The sequence below is a fragment of the Tursiops truncatus genome, chromosome 5 (genome assembly GCF_011762595.2).
Source record: "Tursiops truncatus isolate mTurTru1 chromosome 5, mTurTru1.mat.Y, whole genome shotgun sequence".
NCBI lineage: Eukaryota > Metazoa > Chordata > Mammalia > Artiodactyla > Delphinidae > Tursiops > Tursiops truncatus.
Genome location: NC_047038.1, coordinates 114,026,061 through 114,039,961, shown reverse-complemented (window position 1 = coordinate 114,039,961; position 13,901 = coordinate 114,026,061).

Genomic DNA, 13,901 nt, shown 5'->3' with positions numbered 1-13,901 from the left:
TGGATTTATTGTAGCTACCTCTTACCCCTGTCAAATATCAGGCAAGGGATAGATTGTTCCTTAAAGCTAAGGTTGTTGTTTCTCTGAGAGTCCCCTTGAGCCAGAGAGCCAACAGCGGAGAGGATATCAGAGGGGGTTCAAAAGGCCGCTTCCTGGCAGCCCATCACGTGGTCAGTGCGAGCAAGATGGAGAGGCTGAGGTAGATAGACATCTGGGACCTCTTGGCAGAGGACTGCCAGGGGGCCCCTTTGCTGTGCTGAGTCATCTCCTATCTCCTTCGTGGGAGCAAGAACCAACATCACCCTGTCAGCAACAGGTGAGAACTTCCCTGCCTCAGCAAGCAGCGGCTCGACTAGGGCTTGCCCTCCTGGGATGCGTCAAGACTCTCCTTGGGCTATTTGACTTTCCCTAGTAGACATCTTCAAGATACTCAAAAACCTGCCCAAAGTCCCAGGTATCCCTGAGTGCCTTGCAGTATTGTAATAGACCGGGGAAGCCCCATCTCTATGTGCAATGGGGCTAAATAATAAAAGACTGAGATAGCTTCCATGATGACTGAGACACCTCAGGCACCATCATTCTGGGGAGGATCTGAAAGGTATTTCATTTCATGTTTGAGTTGTATAACAATGCATTTGATGTTCAATTCACTTCCAACTAAACAGCAGGCATGAATCCGCAACAAAGAGAAATCCCAGCAAGGGCAGGGACTGCTTAGATTTGACTTGCTTCCTCGGTTCAACTCCTTCCAGAAATCGACTGAATTCCAAAGTATTGGGGGTGGCCAAGGAGTTCGTTTAGGTTTTTCCCTACGATGTTACGGAAAACCCAAACGAACTTTTTGGCCAACCCAATAGATGGATGAAAATCACTTCTCTCAGAACTTTCCTGAAAGACAAGATGAGTTAAGCCCTCTGGTTTCACAGGATCTCTCTGCCAACTACTTAACACAGAAATGGATGAAAACAGTCCAAACCCCAGAACAAGATTTGCTGAGTGCCGTTCAAATACTAATTATCCAGAAGAGATTCGACGTTTAAGTTCAAATCTGGAACAGGAGTGAACTCCTTGGGAGGGGGAAAGGACCAAATCTTAAATCCTGGGTTACCGACTCTCCTTGTCAGCAGGTAAATCTGAGCAGGCCCTAAACTGAGGACTCGTCCACTCAGCGTGGACTATTTTAATCTCACATTAGTGGAGGGGCCAGTCTTGCAGGCTTTGCTGCGTGGTCTGTGACTATAACCCTGCACATGCCCTGGTTCATCAGACCCAAATGGCTTAACTTGACTGTGCTCTTCCCATAAATATTTGTATTTTTTCTTCCGTGGGTCATTCTAATTAATTAAAAATACTTTGACTTGAAATGAGCATTTCAGGGATAATTTTTCGATTTAAATAAGGTTTTCTTCTCAACCTCATGACCACTGATGAGAGTCTCCCTCCTGGCATTTCACCCCTGCCCTGACCACCACCATTGTCCTGGGCCCAGGTTGGTCTGTTTAAAACTGGTGATTCTCTGTTGTAAACATTCTATGATATGGTGGACCATAGAGTATCAGACAGCGAAGAGTTTAAAGGTGCCTTTTAAAAAATTGAACCCGAATGATTGTAACTTTCCACTGGAGAGTTTAACATCCTACAATCATCAGCCTCCACAAGTGCTGTTAACCAGCTCTCCCAATACAAACGTTTCTTTGCAAGCATTTACTGAGATATTGTAAATTACTTAACTACAGCAATGTACTTTCTTCCCCTTAATCTTGATCTGATCCCTGAGGGGCTATTTATTACAGATATATACAACTTGTCATTAGAAGTGAAGTTAATGTAATATGACACAAGTAGCACACATTGTTTAAATGTGTTCCAGAAAGTTAGCAAATTTAGTTCAGAGAATACTTACATACTCTTCTGCCTGAAAAGCAGCAAGAAAGGAGTGAGGCCGGGGGGTAGGGGCAAAATATTAAACACTGCTCACTGTAGGTGGCCAATTAATACCCTGTATCCAAGCTGGAACAAATCCTTCCACGATATATGTAAAGCATATAATCTCTTATCTGCTTAGGCATTATCAAATATTTTAGCAAATCCTAGCAACTTCAAACACAGGTTTAATGGAATGCAGTGCTAAAACATGCAAAGTCAAGAATCAAGTTTTTTAAGAACATAATCTGTTTTAGAAGGTTTCAAGAGAACTACTTTGTAATGCCATTATAATCTCATCCCATGAGGAAAGACGTCTGATTTGGCAAAACATTGCATCTGTTAAAGCAAAATGCACAACTTTGCCTTCCCCTACATCAGAGCCATAAGCAGGCAAATCACTTTCATTCCTTAGAAGCTGAAAGAGTGCACAGCTATTGGTCCAGTTCTCAACATTTGGTCACCAGACCATATTAATTTGAGAGGGAATTCATATAGATGGCAAGATGACATTAACAGTGTCATCCAGCTGGGACGTGTGCCAGTATGGATTCAACATTGTGGTTTGTATCTCATCATCAAGTTAAAAGTAATACCATTCATTATACCACGAGCGTGAAAAAAGCAAAAACAAAATCAAAACACCAACGTAGCAAGAGTAGAACTCTGAAAAAATTTGTTTCCGCTCATTGGTACATTTACTTAAAAATGGATCTATTTCTCCCCCAGCCCCGCTGTCCTCTTTTCCTGGATAACTGGGATATATTTTAAGTGCCTTTTCATCTTTTCCATCTTCATCTGGGATTCTGCTCGTGCACTCAGGGTGGTTTAGATGAAAGATCAGAAAGTAGGGAAAGTGAGAGAAATCTCCCTTTTAAAGTGAAGCGAACACAGCGTGAAACCAGAGAGTAAGGCAAAGAAACAGACAGGGAGAGACAGACAAAACTGCCTGTAGAAAACTGATCTTTCCATGTATTTTAAAGCAAAAGCTGAGTGATATACTTGACTTATAAGCGTAACATTTTACACCTTTTTTAGAAAACCAAAAGGCAATTCTTACCTAAAAGCGGGGGGAAGAAAATAAAGCCACCTTATTTTTTCAAAAAGAGAATTTCTTAGTAAGGTTTGCACAGCTTGAGGAATCTGGTGCTTGTGAGTGATGCAAGATAACACTTTCTTGTAATTTTATATAGTAAGCAAAGATTTAGAATATTTACAGACCACCCTGAGTAAGAACGTCAATGGATTCTAGGAGCATGCTCATAGCAGAACATTCATCTTTAAAAAAAAAAAAAGGTCCAATGGCCCTCAGGCCATATATGGCTATAGGGGAAGGTATGCCTTTGACCTCCCAGTGCCTGCAGAATTAGAGCACGAAGTCATTACAGCCTACTGAAAGGATTTTCTTTCTTTAATTTGTTATAATGAGTACCTTTCTTTCAGATCTGGCCTGCAACTACACTGAAACACTAAGGTTCTCCACATTCTAATCTCTGACAGAAAGATATAGGAAAGACACTTGTATTGCTTTGAGTGACAGTCTGCTGGGTGGGTGGGTGTGGGCTAGGATTCAGTGTAAAACAAAGTTTTTCCATCATTTGCACACCAGCAAACTGCATTGCTTTGGTATCTGGGTGCTGGTGGCTTGCGCTGTGCTCATGGGCTAACATAGAAGGGAGCTCTGTGTATTATATTTTTGACCGTATACAACCAGTCTGGTATAAGTTCCTTTTTTTGATTTATGGGTGGGTCTTGAAACAGTCAGAATTTCTTATTGAAATTGATATAGGAACGTTCCAAGCTTTCAGTCAAGAAGAATTCCTTTCATTTTTATTCTATGCAATGTAATTGTAATGAATTACAGTATTCCACTATTTATATTCTCAGCCTACACTTTCACAGAAGTTCCCTGTCATTCTGCATTAGTTAACAGATGCTACAATGTCTGATCTTAAAGATTTTGTGGCCCTGTGTATTTTTCCTATTACTCAGGCAGCTAGATTTCCCCCCCCATTGGTTATTTCCTCCCTGGGAATAAAGGCAGTTTTGCTAAAGCGTTAACTCTTTCGTGGTTTCACTTGCTCTAGCATAGTGAATCAGTAAACAAAACCGATGATACCACATTTGTCTGAAAGAGTGCTCATTCCTACTTACAGATTGAAGGTTGTTCAGTGAGCTGTTTCTGAAATGCTAAGAATATTCTTCTAAAAAATATTCACAGTACTTACTTTTCTATCAAACAACTCTTTATGGCAAAAGATGCCAGGCAACTTATGCAGCATTATTTTCTATCAGCAGGGATATATAACCAGCATCACACCGTATGTTTACCTACAAGTCATAATCTACTTGGGGTACAGGTTTCTAAATATTTTATTTTAGGATACCAGCTCAATTTGTTTTTAATGGAATGGAATGCCTTTGGTTTTATTCCTTGCTGGATTACTGAAGTATGCGATATAATTCTGCAGTCTAACAATATTACTATTCTAGGAAAGATAGTATTGTGCAAAAGTCTCCTTACGCTTTGAGTTCTACGGTCATTGCAATTCATTAAGTCTGAGCTATTTTAACAGAGTCCCAGGGAGCCTTAGATTTGGTGATAATTTATAATATCTAGGTATGTATTACAATAAGTAGGTATTTATTTTAAGGATAGGTGAATATAACCTGCCGCGTCAGATTTAGGAGATTGGCAATTCCAAACCAAGGTCAGCTGTATGGCTTCCTTGACCTTGGTCAACAAAAAGCTGGTGCTATTTTATTCATATCAACAAATCAACGATCAGTACATTGTACTCTTTGTGTGCATTAATCCATTCATCGATTCAAAGGGTGTTCTTGGTTGTCTTGCAGTAGAGTTACAGAGGCTCTTAAGGATCACCTCTCGCCCCCAGGAAGGTCTGGAGTTCTGGTAGGCACCTTGCTGAAAATGTGGTCAAACACTTACAGGTTCTGTCTTCACCCAACGTGCTCATGGGTATGGTTAACTTAAGTAAAATTCTCTTCTGTTTGATACCAAGAAGTAAGGTCACAGTATATCCTTCAAGTGTAGGATTGCCTATGCTCATTCAGAAGTGACTCACTAGTACCTTCTCACATCTGATTCTGCAGGGCAGAGGGGAGAGCAGCAAAAGCAAATGTTGTCAGGAGGGAAACTTGACTGAACTAAAGCCTTCATAATCCTAGATCTCATCCTGAAGCTCACACATTTTAAGGATTTACATCCCAAGGCACACACAAGACCTGCAGACACGTAATACTTCCTGAGGTTATTTGAAAAGATATACTTTCAACCTCAGATAGTGGTAAATAAAATCTATACTAGTCTATTGCTAACCTTTCTGATTGCAGAAGATCTGTTTCCCAGAATTGTTTACAAGGAACCAGAAAAGACAAACTAAAACAAGATTCCTGAGAATATTTAAATTTTGGAAATTTCGAAAACTCTTTGGATTACATGATACAGGTTACAGGTTCGAACTTCAGAAAACTCATGGAGCAAGTTATGGCTTATTCAATATGGGGGGCTTTCAGACAGTGTTCCTGAGAGCCTCAGGAAGAGGTGAGGCTGCAGTGGAGATGGAAGAGGGGCCAGGAGAGAAAATTCTGCCCCTTGGACCACATGACTGTACCTTTGGCTGTCGTATGTATACATCGAAGGTCACCATAAGACTTCGTTTGACAAAGGATTCTCAAAGAAAGAAGGAAGTGCTACAAAATACGCATTCTAGATTAATGTGTTACCAGAGGAATTACAGAAATCCAGAATAACTATTTTTAGCAAGAGGGTTCATTTTTTTTCCAAATAAAAACCTATGAAGACTATCAGAATTTTCTTGAAATTTGAACAGACTTTTAGTATTCATTATGGAAATGTGAATCAGTTATTACCCCACAGAAGAAAATAAGAAATAAGTACTGTAGTGAGGATTTTATAACAAAACGACAAAAGAGAGAAGTGTGTTAATGTAAAAATAATTGTTCTTTGGGTTATAAATGTAATATATTTTCATTGTGGAAAAATTTTCATACACAGAGAAATATTTTTAAGGCAATATCAAATCATCTATAGGCCCATTGTTAGTTTTTCTGTGAATGCATGGATGTAGGAACATAATCAATACTGTAACGAATACACTTTTGTGGCCTGTGTTTTTGATTTAACATTGTCTTGCATAGTTTCTCATGCTTAAAAAAAATCTTTACTGAAGGAGGAAATAGAAAGGACAGAATCGAAGCAAGTTTTCATTGGTCTAAAATTTTAGAAGCGTGAAACAGGGACTTTAGCTCGTTACAAGTTCCTTCACTTCTCTATTTGAACAGCCGCAGGTAGCAAGCAGTATTTGCCTTGAAGCTAATATTTTCTTGGAGATGGGAGCCTTAGTGGTCCTAGGTCTCTGGAAATTTAATCTAGTCTATCTTAGGGATATTGTCCCCATTTGTCTACCCTTTGCTTTCCTAATTTCTTTTTCCATTATCTTATAAAGAAAATAGTTATAAAATAAATAAAAGGCAATTTCCACTGTGAGGAGAAAAGCCAAATAATCAGTTAGAAAAGAATTGTCTTAATGAACTGCTAAGCCTAAATTAGACTTCCTGATATAAACTAAAATAAAATGCCCACAGCTTGTGATAAATGAATGAATATTGCACAAATTAAGCAAAAGATTATCTAGTCTGTCTGTGAGCTAAAAAAAGGCAAGATTTCCCAACCAGAGGCCAGAGGAAATGGGTTTGGGGGATGGGTAGAGTCACACAATTGCTTAAGTGTGAAGGTCCTCTAGGATTTTCCCCAAATATATTTTAGATTAAGGGCCAAAGAATCATTAGATCTATTTAAAGTTCACAGCTACTACAAGTATTAAACACGTTGGGATAAGAAACCATCTGTCCATCACCCTACAGAGAGAATTCAAGGAATTAAAACAGTTTGCCTAGTGGTAATCATAATCTAGTAGGTTAAAATATCCCTTCTCTAGCTTCTTTGTACTCATTCTCTCTCTCTCTCTCTCTCTCTCTTTTCAGCTTTTTCCCTAACTAGATTATCCTCCATTTGCTGTGGAAACTACGTCAGCATGGTTACCTCTTTTTTTTTTTTTTTTTTTTTTTAATTTTTGGCCACACTGCGTGGCTTGTGGGATCTTAGTTCCCTGACCAGGGATCGAACCCTCACCCTCAGCAGTGAACGCACGGAGTGCTAATGACTGGACCACCAGGGAATTCCCAGCAAGGTTACCTTTTAATTATCATATTAAGTTTTAGACTTTATATCCTCCCTAACAACTCTTAACGCTTCCCATTTACTCAGAAAGCAGCCTGTAAATCCTTTATCATAAGTGTACAAAAATTGCCTTTTTACATGTCTTTCCCCACCTACATTACACATATCTTGAGAACATCATTTTTTCCCAGCATCCGATGGAGTCCTAGTCATTGAGTAGGTGCTCAAAAATAATTATTAAATAAATGAATAAACAAATGATAAATAAATAAATAAATGGAATAAATGAATAGAAAAAGGAATAAAATTTTGTATAACTGAGATGTTGCCATTATAGTGATGGCACAGCACTTTGGTCAATTCTTTTTGGGCAATAACCTAGCATGTTAAACTCGACATGACCAGGTGAATTCCACTCCGTTAGCTGTAACCATTAAAACATCACCTGCAGTCAAACATACCTTTCAGTCTCTGTGTGTTGTTTCAGAGAACTAAGGACCTCAGCCTAGAGGCTTTCTTTTGGATAAACCATCATTAAGGGTTAATGACCCAATGCCTTGCTTTAGGCCAAAAACTATTTCTAATCAGTCATTAGCCTCCCCGTACTTGTCCTGAAACTCTGATTGTTGCTTAATGTAAGCACAAACGACTATGCAGGCAGAACATTGCCTATCTCTGTCCTTTAAACATAATGAGCACAGATTTCAGCGAATTTAATCAGTTGTTTACATACAAGTTAGTTCTTGGCAATAACGGAAATTGTGTCCTTCACTTTTATAAAAATGTAAGCATAGTGTCCTAAGAGGTCAGATCATATTGGTTATTTCCCCCATGAATCAACATCATTATATTTAAGATTAAATATTTTTAAATTTACAAATTGGATAACATTTTATTTTAACGTTCTGCCATGTTACTCTCTATTTTGTTTTCTCTCGAAGCACAAATTTGATTAGTTCTTGAAATACATAGTAGCAATTATCTAATGACAATGTGACCCATGTTTCTTCAGGCAATTTGATACCATATGATTTCAGAAATACCTTGGGTTCCTAAATTAGTAACAGAAAATGTATCATGGATTTTTCCAGAGTTTTGTTTTATAAATATTTACTGCAGCACAAAACTTTGTTATACTTCTTGAGTCTACTTGATAATCTCCTGATTAGACCATCCCATGCTTGGAGAAGCCAAAGAAAATTTGTGGAGCCTGACAAAGGCAAATAGACTGTGTATTTCTTTCAAAATTCTATTTTTTTCAATAGCTTGTGGGGTTTTTTTCTGATAAAATAAACGATTTAGACTAACAAGGCACTCATTGATCTTTGACCTTTTCAGCCACATCAAAAGCATCTTAAAAGCCAATTAGTGGAAATACAGAGGAAAGGTCATTTTATTATAGCACTCAGCATTGGAACCATAATATTTTACATAGATTCACATTATCCCATGGCTTTCATTAGAAAAATAGAAAGAAAAACACTTCAATCATAAAGTAGGTAGATATTCTGCATGCACAAATGGTGTCACTCTTCCTCATTTGGATACAGTAATTTTTTAGCACGGCCGATGCACAACGATCTCTGGGAAACGCTCTCTTGATTATCTCTTTTGATGTAGAACAGGGACAACCCTGATAAATGATGTCTATTGATAATCCCCAAGCCTCATTTTAGACACTGGCTTTAATTACTTTCTCACAATAACCCTTCACCAGAGGATTTCAGAAGAAGAAATACATATAAGATGAAACATTAGCTTTTATTCTCTGTCCTCCTTTTCTTCTTTGAGAGTGTGGATTTGTAGGCAGCATAACACAGAGGAAAGGAAAATCGAGGACTCTGATGACTTCAGAATCAAGTCCTCAGAAATTAAAATAATTATTTGATTATTCAATATATTTGTAATTAAATTTCTAAAATTAGGTGTTTCAAGAAGCATTCATTCATTTGTTTTTCTGATTTGATTTGAGGATCTGCAATCTGCAAGGCCCTGGGCTAGATATACTTTGAATATATAATAATAGAAAATACATCATTACAACCCTTAGAAAATTATAGTTTACCAGAGGATATTCCTACCTGGTTAATCCTTTGCTATGTTGTGCTGGGGCATGATATCTTTCTGTCAGTTTAATAAGAAATGGTAGAAATCATTTAGATTTTGGTAGCAGGTATTGTCCTGTGACACAGAGAACCAATTCATCTTATTTAAAAATGAGAGTATCAGAGTTTTCTCTAAACAAGACGTTATCTTTGTATATAGGACAGAAAAGAAAACAAGTATACAAAAAAAAAAAAAAAGGAAACAAACAAACCCTAGATCAAAAACCTAAATATATCCTAAAATAAAGCATAATGCCATAATGCTGTAATGTAAAAAGCATGTGGAGCTGGTGGAATAAAGTCTCCAAGGTCACTTGTAACATACAAGTATCGGGTATTGAAAAACTGTATTAGACTTTGATTTTCTGAGCAAGAATTTCCAGTCTTTTCCTGAAAGCTTTTCCTTTAAAGTACAAGCAGACCACATTCATCAAAACCAGATGCTAATGTCTCTCTGCTCAGTTTCAGTTATCAATATCAAGTTTGAAAGATCCAAAACATTTTTGTAAAAATGGACTATGCCTGTGATCAGGCCATATTCACCAGGGTTGACATGAGCCAAGGTCCATAAATGCCTTTGAAACAAAAAAAAAAAAAATCAAGGTCATCAAACCATGTTTTTCTCTTTAATTTTTTTGAGTCAAAAAATTAGTTGTTCAAGAAATTTCACATACATGTGCAGCATGCACGCACACACACACATTTGCACACACATATTTTAGTTAAGGTCTGCTAAACATTAGGTCAGGAGAGAAGCCAAACTTCCTGATTTGGTTCCTTTGAAAACTGCTGACACTGAACGAATCAGCCCTTCAAACTCTGGTTGGCTCTGTTGGCCACAGTGTGTCCATATGATGGTTTGTGCAGTCAACAATCAAGACCACTGGTGTTGCCACTCCCACAGTCCTGAGTGGATGGGGCAAACCACGAGTTAGGGCGCCACAGCTAGTACCAATGCGTTGGTAGAGGTGGGATCATGTTGTATGGTAATATCTTCAAAAGAATATTGAAGTCCTTGAGCTGCTTTGATGTCCTTCCCTCAGGCATCCGAAAGTCTAACCATATACAATTTCCTCCAGCTATATTTGAATATTCTACATAAAAGTCTTTCCTTTCCTCTTAGAGAGTAAGACTAATGGCAATGGTATCTTGGACAAAATTTCATAGTTTTTTAAAAGGCATTTGGACATTTGATTTAAGGCTTTTAAAATTTACTTCAGCTATAGAATTTCAAAGAGACAAGTAATCAAATTTAGAAAATACATGGATTCACTTACTGGCATAGAAATTATCAAAAATACCAACTAGGTGCTAATATTCTGGTATAACATAGGAGAGCAGGTAGTATAATTTAGTGCTACATGTATATTAAATGTGAGCATCTATATTAAATGTGATCTAAACACTATTTAGAATTTTAACCTTAGAGATAGATAAGTGCTGTATTAGACGTTAAGTATGCAACGGTAAACCAATCAGGAGCTCTGTCTTCATAGAGCTTACAGCCATTAAACAAGCACAAAAGTAATAAACACAAAAATAAACAAGTAAATAAATAAATGGTAATATGTACAATGAAGAAAATAAACAGGCCACAGAAGCACTTTTTAAATTTTGTAGGTCACAGATGATGTGATGGTTAATTTGATGTGTCAGTTTGACTGGGCCATGGGGTCTCTAGATATTTGGTTAAAAAATTATTCTGGGTGTGTCTGTGAGGGTGCTTCTGGATGAGATTAACATCTGAATTGGTTGGCTAAGGGAAAAAAGCAGATTGCTCTCCCTTATGTGGGTGGGCCTCATCCAATCAGTTGAAGGCCTGAATAGAACAAAAAGTTCAAGAAAGAGAAAACTCCTCCTGCCTTACTGCCTTCTAGCTGGGACACCAGTTTTTTCTGCCTTCTGACTTGAACTGAAATATCAGCTGTTCCTGGGTCTCAAGTCTGCCAGCAGTTGCACCAGAACTACATTATTGGCTCTCTTACTTCTCTAGCTTGCCGACTGCAGATCCTGGGATTGGTCAGTCTCCATAATCACGTGAGCCAATTCTTTATAATGAATCTCTCTCTCTCTCTCTCCCTCCCTCCCTCCATCTATATAGTATATATATTTGTAATATATACATTATATATATAAATACACACAACCTGTTGGTTCTGCTTCTCTGCAGAACCTTAAGTAATACAGATGATATCTCTTAGGAAGTCTCACTTGATCTGAGATGTGGAAGCTAAATAGAAATGAACAAAGTGAAGAAAGTGCAAAGCATTTGTAAAATTCTTGAATTGAAAATAACCCTAAGTGGCTGAAATTTAGTGGAAAACTCTATGTTATGAATTTTGTTTTTGTAAGTGTAATTATGAAAGGTTTTTGAGCAGGGCCATGACGTGTGCTTATATTTTAAAATATATATTACCCTTAAAACATTTTATATTTTTAAAATCAGCTCACTGGAACGAGTGATTGGAGAACAGAGTAAAAGTGCAAGTGAGATAAGACAGGAAGGGGGTAGCAGCAGAGATGGAGTAAATAAAGTGTAGACAGGTTTTGGAGGTAAAGTCATCAAAACTAGCTTATGGTTGAGGAAGACAAGGGAGAAGGAGGCCGTGTGAAAGATAACTTTCATGTTGATTGCTTGAGCAGGTGGGTTGAAACAATTGGACGAAGAGCAGATTTGTGGAGGAATAACAATAATGAATTTGGGGCATTCTTGTTTTTTGGCTGGGCCGTGCAGCTTGTGGAATCTCAGTTCCCCAACCAGGGATTGAACCCGGGCCATGGCAGTGAAAGCCTGGAATCCTAACCACTAGTCCACCAGGGAACTTCCTATTTTCTAAATGTAATCATCCAAATGGTGATTTCCAAAAGAATTGCATATAGAGATCTGAAGGTCAGGAAAGAGGTCTTGATTGGAGATCTGTCTTTAGGACACATAGACTTATACATGGCATTAAAGGCATGGCAATGGTTGAGATCACCTAGGGAATAAGCCGAGTCAGAGAAAAGAGCCTAGAGCACTGAGCCCAAATTTAAAATCTGGGAAGAGAGTGAACCCACAAACAATACTGAGAAGGGGCCAGTAAGCAACACCAGGAGAGTGTGGGGTCACAGTCAAATGAAGAAAAGATGTTGTAAAGAATAGAGGAGGTAAGGGCCTTCCCTGGTGGCGCAGTGGTTGAGGGTCCGCCTGCCGATGCAGGGGACACGGGTTCGTGCCCTGGTCTGGGAAGATCCCACATGCCGCGGAAGCGGCTGGGCCCGTGAGCCATGGCCGCTGAGCCTGCGCGTCCGGAGCCTCCCGTGCTCCGCAACGGGAGAGGCCACAACAGTGAGAGGCCCGCGTACTGCAAAAAAAAAAAAAAAAAAAAAGAATAGAGGAGGTAAGGGCCTTCCCTGGTGGTCCAGTGGTAAAGAATCCGCCTTACAATGCAGGGGACGCGGGTTCGATCTCTGGTCAGGGAAGATCCCACATGCGTGCCACAACTAGAGAGAAGCCCGCGAGCCTCAACTAAGACCCAAAACAGCCAAAAATAAATAAAAGAGATAAATAATAATAAATCTTAAAAAAAAAATAATGGAGGAGGCAAGAGTGTTAAAGTGTTACCAGTTCCTGAGAACCGATAAGAGAACACTACAATTTGGCGGAAGGAGATAATCGGAGGTGGGAAAAGAAACCCATAAAGAGAGATCACCATATCTAGTAGAGTGAAAGACTACTCTAGTAAATAGTTCTCTCAAGACTGATAGGATCGTGTCACAACCAAAGGAACAGATTCAAAGGAAATCCAAACATAGAAGAATTCTATACATAATTTCTGGAATTGCCAGCTTTTCGAAAATGATATTTCAACTCTATATGTACCATTTCACTGTGAACATTGATGTGCTAGAAATATAGCTTAATAGGTAGTTTTTTCTGTATAGTTAAACCTGAATTGCCTGTAAAGAAGAAAGTGTACCAAAACTACTAAAAAGTTTCATAGAAAATCTAATTCAAATAAAGTTCTGATCATAACAGTGTAATTAGGCCTAGAGCTATTCCTCTGCCATTAACAGGTAGAAAACTGGAAAGAATGTATGGAACAATTGTTCACAGACATTGAGATGACGGGATATGTAGAACTGTAATCCTGGAGAGACAGGAAACTAAAAGGTAAGCCCTATGCTAGCCCTGCCCCCCTGCCTAGAGGGATGTTCTTATCATGGTGTGAAGAGAGAGATCGCAAACAGAGCACAGGTGTATTACTGACTTGAGGAGACAGAGAAGTTCAGAGAGCCTGAGGCAACTGGAATTCGAGAAGCAGAGAATTGGAAGGGAGGGAGAAACCCGTGGAAGAGCTTAAGAACACTCCTTAGGCGTCTGCTTAAGCCTTTGGCTGAATATGAAGCCATACATACATAGTGTGAAACTCAGTGGGTCTGAGCAAAGAAAGTGCAAGGGATTTGTAAGCTGAATAATTCCCAGACTGGGAGACAGTCACGTACAAATATCCACGGTGGAGAGATTTCTTTAACGCTTGAGAAATTCAGTAGAGATTTCAGAAATGTCATGACTAAGTAGAAAGCCTAAACTAGCACTAGAGTAGCCCTCATTAAGCTTAATAACTGGCCTTGAAAAGATCGAGATGATCTGCAAGTAACTAAACTGC